Source organism: Myodes glareolus, chromosome 10, assembly GCF_982192425.1.
Source record: "Myodes glareolus chromosome 10, mMyoGla1.1, whole genome shotgun sequence".
NCBI classification, from domain to species: Eukaryota; Metazoa; Chordata; class Mammalia; order Rodentia; family Cricetidae; genus Myodes; species Myodes glareolus.
Genome location: NC_142035.1, coordinates 27,004,278 through 27,014,057, shown reverse-complemented (window position 1 = coordinate 27,014,057; position 9,780 = coordinate 27,004,278). Strand labels below are relative to the sequence as shown.

The window sequence follows — 9,780 nt, the reverse complement described above, 5'->3', positions numbered from 1 at the left end:
ATGGCTCAGCCAGTCAAAGCACTTGCTGCCAAGCCTGGCAACCTGAGTTCCATCCCCAGATCCCATACAGAGGAGGGGAAGAGCAGACTCCTCCAAGTTGTTCTCGATCCCTACATGCATGCATCCACACAGACACAGACACAGACACACACACACACACACAAATGCACACAGACACACACGTGCTATTTTTGCTTGTTTTTTGTTTTTGTTTTTTGAGACAAGGTTTCTCTGTGTAACAGTCCTAGCTACCTTGGAACTAGCTCTTGTAGGCCACATTGGCCTCGAACTCACAGAGATCTGCCTGCCTCTGCCTACCAAGTGCTGGGATTAAAGGCATGAGCCACTATCACCAGCTAAATTTAAAAAAAAAAAAAGGAAAGGAAAGAGAAAAGAAAAAAAGCAATTCTGGTGGTTGAGCCTGTAGTGAGGTTCAGGCTTACATCTAAGCACTTGGGACGTTAAGGCATAAGAATTGTCAAGGGTTTGATCCAGCCTGGGCTAAAAGTATGATAAGATGTTTTTAAAAAGGGGGGGAGGGGACTGGAGAGATAACTCAGAGGCTTAGAGCCCTTGCTACTTTTGCAGAGGACTCAGGTTTGGTGACTCATAACTGGCTGTAACTGCCTGTCTGTCCACTCTGGCCTTTGCAGTCACCTATACAAACATAAACACAGTGCACATACACATGTATACACACATGTGCACACACAGTACAATAGATACATAAGTAAAAACTCAGGCCATTTATGCACTGCTCGGGTCAACACTGTCATCAGAGAGGCAGATGTGCTAAGCCCAACAAGACCTCCATTTCACTCAAAGACGCGGCTTCCTTGAAACGGCCCAGTGTCCTGATCACTCTCCTCCCCTATTCTCTACTCCTTCCTTCCTTAGTCATAAGTGTTTCAGAACCTAGGCTGACTTCAAATGTAGCAAGCTCTTTTCTGCCTTGGGACCTCTGTACCTGCTTTTCCCTTCCTAGAGTGAGCTTCTGTGCAGCTGGATACTTCAGAACCACTTACCATTTTCATTCATAACACTTAGGCTATCTAAAGCTTTAAATCTACTTCACATCTCCTTTTGTCCTCCACAGCATCTATCTATCTATCATCTATCTATCTATCTATCTATCTATCTATCTATCTATCTATCTCTTCTATCATCCAACTATCTATCTATCTTCTATCTATCTATCTATCTATCTATTTATCTATCTATCTTCTATCTATCTATTTATCTATCTATCTATCTCTTCTATCATCCAACTATCTATCTTCTATCTATCTATCTATCTATCTATCTATCTATCTATCTATCTATCTATCTATCTATCTATCTGAGACAGGATCTGATGTATCTCAGGCTAGTCTCAAACTCACTAATCCCAAATCCTGGGGTTGCAGTTGAGGGTCACCAGATTCAATTTATGCAGACTGTGGGAAGTGAACTGAGAGCTTAGAGCAGACTAGGCAAAAACTGCACCAACTGGGCTACATCCCAGACATAGTTCTCTGGTTTGTTTGTGACCGGTCTCACAAACCCCAGGCTGGCCTCAAACTCCTGATCTTCCTGCCTCTACCTCTCCAGTGCAGTCACTACAACACGCATCACCATGCCCAGCTGGGTAACCTTGAGATCATCTTGTTTGATCACCTCAGATGGGAAAACTGAGGCCCAGGGAAGAGAATGGCTTTAGATTGCAGACATCCAGATAATTGTGGATGCTCAGGTAACTGGGCTCAAACATCACAGGCCTGTCTGGGAGAGGCCCACAAAAGGTAACCGACAGCTCTCCAAAGCCATCGGTACATAGCTGCAAGCCACCATCATTCTCCTTTCATAGTGGGGGCAGGAGAGTCTCCTTGGGAGCAGAGGTGCCAGTCAGCTGACACACTGTGAAAGGAGGGCTGGAGAGGGTGGAAAGCCTATCCCTGGAACACACAGTTATTCTGAGGCAGCTGGGGAGAATGGCTGCTACAGAAATAACCCAGCCTCCTCACCCTTGTTCCAGCCCTCACACCTCTGCCCTACCAGAGGCGAGGCTAATAATCAATAGCGTTCAGCAGCTCTCACAGACACACCAACTTCTTGTCTACTAGGGGGCTCACAGTCTGATGGAGGTCAGCTAGGGACCTCAGGCTGCTACGTGATGGCACGTGGGTTTGGGAACTCAAGGAGAGCAGTTCCTCAGAAGAAGAGAAACCCCCTGAATGAATTTAACCAATGCATCCAAGTTTTCCAGTCCACAAGGTAATTGTAGCACAGTTCAAAGAGAGGGAGCCAACACTGCCAAGTTTCGGGATTGTTTGCAGTCTTAGTAAGTGGGACATCAGGAATTTTACAGAAGGTGAGAGACTAAAAGGAAGGGGTTTGAGCATTTTTTTTGGGGGGGGGGGCGATACTGAATATAAGCCAAGTGTTGGTGCACAAGAGAGAATTTTGAGACTCCCTACATGAGTATTTTGAGCAAAAGGAGAACATACTCTGGTATGCATAGCAGAAATAGCCCCGTGTCTGTTTGGAGAAGGAAACGCGTGCAAACAGAGTGAGGATGAGGGTGAATTGAAAGGCAGACAACCGTATAGTGGTCTAAATAGGCAGCTCTGAGTAGGATTCCACAGAAGGAACAGGGCCTTCTTCTCTAGAGCTATTACTAGCACTTCCTAGATTACAGAACTGTAGAACCTAGAGTCACGCCACCTATGGTACCCAACTTTCGTTAGTCTAAACTCCCAAGTTTGAAGGGGAAAAAAAGTGCTGCTGGAAACGAAAACCTAGACCAGGGGTCCAGGCAGGAGAGACTTCAGTTCCCAGGATGCTTCACTCTACAGTATGGAAGGTCGCGCATGCTTCTTTGCAGAAAGGAAGGGCCTCGTCGGCTAGTGGCTCTCTCGCTAGGCGTAGTGCGGGAAACCTAACTTAACGCCATCTTCGGCTGGGTCAATCCAACCGTTAGTATGCTTGATGGGACGCTCATGGTTTGTCTAGCCACCTACTACAGATTCTAACTAAAATGCGCCTCTCTGTTAGAATTCTCACTATTAAGTTTTACGGTAAGAATTCCAATTCAGCTCCACAGTCTCACTCCGAACGTTCTCAGATGACACTGAACAACCCAGCAAGGCTGCACGCAGCCGGAGTCTACGAGGGCGGGGCTGCTCCGCCCTTTCCGGCTCCGCCCCGCCGCTAGTTGGGAGGGGGCTTCCGCTTCCGGCATTGGAGGCTGTAGCCTCGCTCTGGTCCCTGCGGCTGGCGGCTGAGCCGTGTGTCTCCTCCTCCGTCGCCGCCATATTGTCTGTGTGAGGAGAGGGGAGCGCGGCTATTGCCGCTGCCGCTTCCACCGCAGGTACCTAGGGAGCCGCGGGCCGAGGTCATCGGGGCGCGCGGGTGATCCCAGGCCCAGGCAGCAGGGCGAGGTCGTCCTGCACGCTCTCCGCCAAAGCGGCCTGTCGCCTTCCCCTGCCCCCCTCGCCGCACACAGCAGCCGAGGCCCCTGCAGTCCCTCCCGGACGCTCGCCGCCGTCCCGGAGGGCGCAGAGCGAGGCGGAGGGATCGGCCGGTGCGAGGGTGGGGAGCTGGCTGTCAGACTCCTGGTTCTTGCAAGAGGGAGGCTGGACTGGGCGGAGACTAAGGGACAACTTGGAGGTGGGGGGCGCGCGCGGGTGCTGGGGAGGCGCACGGAAGGATCGGGGCCTGCTGGGCAGAGTGGCACGGATCCCTGCGCCGCGCGGGGCAGCGGGGAGAGGGCCCTTCCTCGGGTTCCTCTGGGCGGGGCTGAACTTCCTACCTGCCGACCCGGTGCCAGGTGAAGGGGGCCCGGGGCGGGGTTGCTGGTGAGGAAGGGCGAATTGGGGCCGACCGAGCGGATTTGGGCTTGAAGGCTCCTTGGAAGCCTGGGTGAAGGAGGAGAGGTAGTAGAAGAAAGTTGGCTAAGAGTTTAGACATGTTAATGACCTTTTGAAAGAAGAGTACTTTCGAATTTGTTTCTTTGATTTTTTTTTTTTTTTTTGCAGTTTTGGAACAGATCTAGATTAGGCCGGTGATGGGTGAAACTTGTGGAGTTTGTTTTGGGGAAGCAGAGTCAAGAGTTGGGAGAATTGTCTTTGCCGTTGTGGCGGAATAAAGCCTTCTGAAAAGATGACAGGTTATTTGGAGAACTGATTCTCTTGCAATTGTTGAATTATTTTGGAAAGGGCCTAGGGGAGAAAAAATGAAAACCTAAGTAGGGAGGGAAGGGGTCCCCCTCCCCAAATAAAAAAACTGGAGTCCTCATTTCGTCAAATAGCTGGCCATATAGGCCGGTGACAACGAACTAAAACTTCTCTAAGGTTCTCAGATATCAGAACCACTGACTTAGCTGTGTGACCTAACCTCTGGAGGCATTGTTTTTCTACTTGTTAAATGGTGGTATTTCCTAGCTTATAAGTTTAAACGTTTGTGTTAAGGAGTGTCTTAAGATAGTTTGTATCAAGCGTTTGCTAGACTGTGTAGCAAACAGTAAGTGCTCAGTCCATATGACTTGTTATTAAAGGGGCTAGTTGATCTGTTCAGAATTCCTCCCATCTAGGTAAAGCTTATTGTTAGGAGTCACTTCAGCAATCATCTCTGTAGTTGGTTATAATTACTTAGTAGACCTGAGGCTGAAAGTCCAGGACAGGCACTAACTTCTTCCCTATATGTCGTCTTGAGAAATTCACCTGCTGCGGTCCTACCAGGGCAAGTTTGTCCTTCTTTGACTTTGAAATATTTGGCCTTAGTTTGTTATTGGAGGAGGATGTGTAACTTGAAGAAAGAAGGAAAGGGTTGGATATTTACTTAGATTGGTTTTATTAATAGTTGCAAAGTTAGTTTACTCTTTGGTAGCTTTTGTTTGACGTAAACTAAGCACATCATACCTGCTTTATTTTGGCTTTTATGGAAAACAAGAACAGAAAATCAAGTACTCAAGGGAGAAGGGAGATCATGGACCAGTTTCTGGGTTACCTGGAAGTTGGGACTTGACTGAACTAGGCAGTAACATTTCCATGATGAGGTTTTGATTCTTCCACTCTGTTACTGTTTGCTTGCTTTTGTAATTTTGTAGCCCAGGATGGTCTTGAGTCCACTTGCCTAAGCCTTCAAATATAAGGAATTACAGGTGTGATTACCACACCCAGCTTCTTGGTACTGGATTTGTCTCAGAACATAACATTTCGTATGTGTGTGTGTATATATATATATTCATGTGTGTGTGCTTTTTTGTCTGTAGGTGAACGTGGAGGCCAGAGGTGGGTGTCAGGTGTCTTCCTCAGTTGCTCTCTGCCTTTTTAAGTTATTAAACCTTTTCTTTGTTTTGTTTTAAAGATCTGTGTCTGGACTGTTGGGTGGTGGTGGTGGCTCACACCTTTAACCTCAGCACTCAGGAGGCAAAGGCAGGCAGATATCTGAGTTTGAGGCCAGCCTAGTTTATAGATCAAGTTCCAGGACAGCCAGGGCTACACGGAGAAGCCCTGTCTCGAAAAACAAAAAAATTCTTTGTCTGTGTGCACATGAGTGCTGGTGGCCAAGGAGGCCAGAATGGGCTGGAAACTCTGGAGCTGGAATTACAGGCAGTTATGAGTTGCCCTGTATGGGTGGTAGGAACTGAAATTCCATCCTCTACAAAAACAAATCTCATTCTTTTCTTTCTTTCTTTCTTTTTTTAAATTGTTTTCTTTTTCTTTTCCTTTTTCCAAAACAGGGTTTCACAGTAGCTTTGGAGCCTGTCCTGGAACTAGCTCTTGTAGACCAGACTGACCTCGAACTCACAGAGATCCGCCTGCCTCTGCCTCCCAAGTGCTGGGATTTTAAGGTGTACACCACCACTGCCTGGCTAAGCAATACTCATTCTTAGCTGCTAGACTAGCTCTTCAACCCCTCTACCTAATTTTATTTTAATTTTTTGTTTGTTTTGTTTTTGTTTTTTGATGCAGGGCTTTTCTGTGTCACTCTGGCTATCCTGGAACTTGCTCTATAGACTAGGCTGGCCTCGAACTTAGAGATCCACCTGCCTCTGCCTCCTGAGTGCTGACATTAAAGGTGTGGACCACCACCCAGCATTTTAGCATTTTCTTTTCTTTTCCTGAGACAGTATCTCACTGAATCTGGAATTCCATGATTTAGCTCGACTAGCCGTCCAGCCAGCACCAGGGATCCTCTTGTTCCTACCTCCCACCAATGCTAGGATTTCTGCACCTGACTTTTTATGTTGATGCTGAGGATTGAATTTAGGTCTTTGTTTACCACCTTAGCACCAACTCAGGCCTGACCATAACATTTTTACATCTTACAGTCATTTAAAGACAAGACTTTTCTTAGAAATTGGATTTAAGCCAGGTGATGATGCACGCCTTTAATCCCAGCACTTGGGTGGCAGGGGCAGGCAGATCTCTGAATTTGAGGCCTGTCTGGTCTACAGAGTGAGTTCCTGGACAGCCAGAGCTACATAGAGAAATCCTGTCTTGAGAAACAAAACAAAAAGAAAGAAAGAAAAGAAATTGAATTTAATGTCTAGACATGGGGCAGATGATACCTTACCTGTGTATATCCATCTACACAATCTGTAAATATATTGTTATGTAGTAGAAAAGAACTTTGCAGGTGTAGTTAATGTTAAGGCTCTCAAAGATTTTATTTTAAATTATATGTATGTGGGTTCTCATGGAGGCCAGAAAAAAGGTGTTGAGTGCCCTGGAATTGGAGTTACAGGCAGTTGTAAGCTGTGCTGGTGGGGGTGCTAGGAATAAAACTCAGGGCCCTTGGAAGAGCAGTACTTCCACTTACCCACTGAGCCATCTCTCCAGCCCCAAAAATCTTACAATAGAAATTAACCTGGATCCTGGCTTAGTCACAGATTGATTACATGAGCACTTAGAATCAGAGTACCTTTTCCATGTGGATTAGATTGGTAGAAGGGGCATGAGAGGGACTCCGTTAGGTGCATTTAGAGAAGGCTGCGAAGAGAATATGAGAAGGCATGTGGGTACCCTCTGTCTAGTATTTGATAGCAAGGAAATGAAGACCACAGTCCTACAACCACGAGGAACTGAATGCCAATATCTGAATGAACTTAGAAGTAGATTCCTCTCCAGAGTTCTCAGCAAGTAAAACAGTTTTGTAGATAACTGATTTTGGCCTTGAGACCCTAAACTAGCCAGGCTCACCCAATTTGTAACCCATAGAAAATATAAGATAATAAATTTGTGGTGATATAAGTCACTACATTGATGGTACTATGGTAGCAGAACACTAGAATAGATTTTGGTACCAGGAGTAGGGTGTACTGTTACCTAAACATAGAAGTGCCAGTGGGTGGAGGCTGGAAGAATTTTGAAGAATGTGGTAGAAAAGACCTAGAACAGATTGTTAGTAGGAATGGGATGTTAATTACTTTACTAGTGAAGACTGGGATAGGAGTGAGTTACACGTTACAGCAAACTGAACAGAAATTGTATCTTGTGCTATGGAACACAGAGTTTGTAAGTTTATTTGCAAATAAACTTAGGGGTTTTCTTTTGTTTTGTTTTGTTTTTTAACTTAGATATCCTAGCAAAATGATGAAGGTGAAGCTTGCTTTAATTGTGAACATCTTTGTAAGGGAGTGGACCTCCGTGAAATTTAAGAAAGCCCCATTGCATTCTTGATAATTTTATGCCCAAGGGAACAATGCTAATCTAATGTCCATTGAAAGAAGTAGGAAAAATTAGCCAGGCAGTAGTGGCTCATGCCTTTAATTCCAGCACTCGGGAGGCAGAGGCAGGCAGATCTCTGTGAGTTCGAGACCAGCCTGGGTCTACAAGAGCTAGTTCCAGGACAGGCTCCAAAGTCACAGAGATACCCTGTCTTGGGGGGTGGGGGGAATGTATTTTTTTCAGCTTCAAAATTCTGGCAAAAAAAAAAATGAAGCTAGAAAACATTATTTTGAGTGAGGTAGCCCAGACACAGAAAGACAATTATCACATGTACTCACTCATAGGTGATTTTTAAACATAAAGCAAAGAAAGCCAGCCTACAAACCACAATCCCAGAGAATTTAGACAACAATGTGGACACTAAGAGAGACTTACATAGGTATAATCTACATGGGAAGTAGAGAGTAGAAAAATACAAGATCTCCTGAGTAAATTGGGAGCATGGGAACCTGGGGGGAGGGGAGCAGAGAAAAATGTAGAGCTCAATAAATATCAGTTTTAAAAAAGAAGTAGGAAAAATTAAAGAGGATTGTTGCATATGAAGGATGTGAGCGCTCTTAAGCCCTTGTCTCTTAAGTAGGACCAAGAGCCTAGAGGATTGAAACAAAGCAACAGAGAATTTTCTTTGGGCAAGAAATGGAGTGGACTTTGGCATCACTTTGGGTGTATTTCTTACGTTTGTATTCCAAATGTTTTAGTTAACATATTGTAGCCCAGAACATCTTATACCTAAATTAAATGATGATATTTTGTTGTTGATTTTGTTTTGAGGTAGGATTTTTCCATGTATGCCTTCATAACCTGAAGCTCACTAGACCAGGCTGGCTTGGAGGAAATTTGTTGACTATCCTCCTGTCTTTGCTTCCCAAATGCTGACATTACAGTTGTATGCCACCACTCCTAGCTGAGATTTAGGTTTTTCTTTTTAACCTGAAAGCATTAGATGAGACTTTTAGACTATGTCCTGATGCTATAGTGGTTTGAGATCTTTGGGGACTTAACTTGGTATAGGATGAATGTGTTTTGTGGGAAAATGTAAATGTTTGGAGGCTGTAGGATGGACTATAGTGGTTAATGACCCCACTTAAGTGTTGGCACCCTAATCCCTAGAATATTGTTATGTGGCAGAAAGACTATTTAGGGCAGTGGTTTTCAATCTTCCTAATGCTGCAACCCTTTAATACTGTTCCTCATGTTGTGGTGACCCCAACCATAAAATTATTTCATTGCTGCTTCATAACTATAATTTTGCTACTGTTATGAATCATAATGTAAATATGTGATACGTGATTCCTCTGAAAGGGTTGTTCAGTCTCCAAAGGGGATATGACCCACAGGTTGAGAACTGCTGATGTAGGGACTTTTAAGGGACTCAGGATTACTCTGTCTTTGTTTGTTCTCCCCCCCCCCCCCCCGAGATTTAGTCTAACCACCGTGTCCTTAAAAAGCAAAGAACCTGTTTCTGGATGGGGCAGTCCATACCCTTAACCCCAGTATTCCAGAAACAGATACAAGTGAGTCTGAGTTTGAGGCCAGCCAGGACTACATAGTGAGATTTTTTTTTTTTTAAAGCAAAGAACTTTGGGTGGAGTTAGAGATTCCATCTTACCATTCTGGAAGCTGGCAACAGGGAAATTATGAATACAGCAAGCAGCCTTGTGCAACAAAGAGAGCTCCAGCTGACAGCCATCAGAGGAGCCAGTCCTCCAGTCCAGCAACCATAGGAAATTAAGTCAACAACCTGAATGAGCAGGGAGCTGATTCCTCCCAGAGCTTCCAGTCAGAAAAATGGCTCCTTGATACTTTGGGTTTGGCTTAGTTGGCCACTCAACAAGACCCAGTTAAGCCCACTCTGCTTCTGATTTACTGAAACTGTAATTTATGTTGCTTTTTTTCTTATTTCTGGTAATTTGTTACAGCAACAATAGAAAACTTTACTCTGACTTTTGCTAGGTTTATTTCAGAATGTTGAGGTAGTTGTTTCCTAGAGAACAAAAGCAGCAAAGATTGTTCCTAGAATAATGTATAGAGTAGCACTTATGCCTTGAGCTTGATATTTAAAATATGT

The 9,780-nt window shown here is 44.9% G+C and overlaps 1 protein-coding gene across 3 annotated transcripts in view; it reads left to right on the top strand.

Annotated features, from left to right (window-relative positions):
• Positions 1 to 3,192: 3,192 nt before the first annotated feature.
• The window catches only part of Csnk2a1 (casein kinase 2 alpha 1), a 45,931-nt gene continuing 39,343 nt past the window's right edge, over positions 3,193 to 9,780 (top strand). For all 3 annotated transcript variants that reach the window (XM_085697225.2, XM_085697224.2, XM_085697223.2), the window contains exon 1: positions 3,193 to 3,349. The gene's annotated coding sequence lies outside the window, so the exon portion shown is untranslated. The remainder of the gene's footprint in view (positions 3,350 to 9,780) is intronic.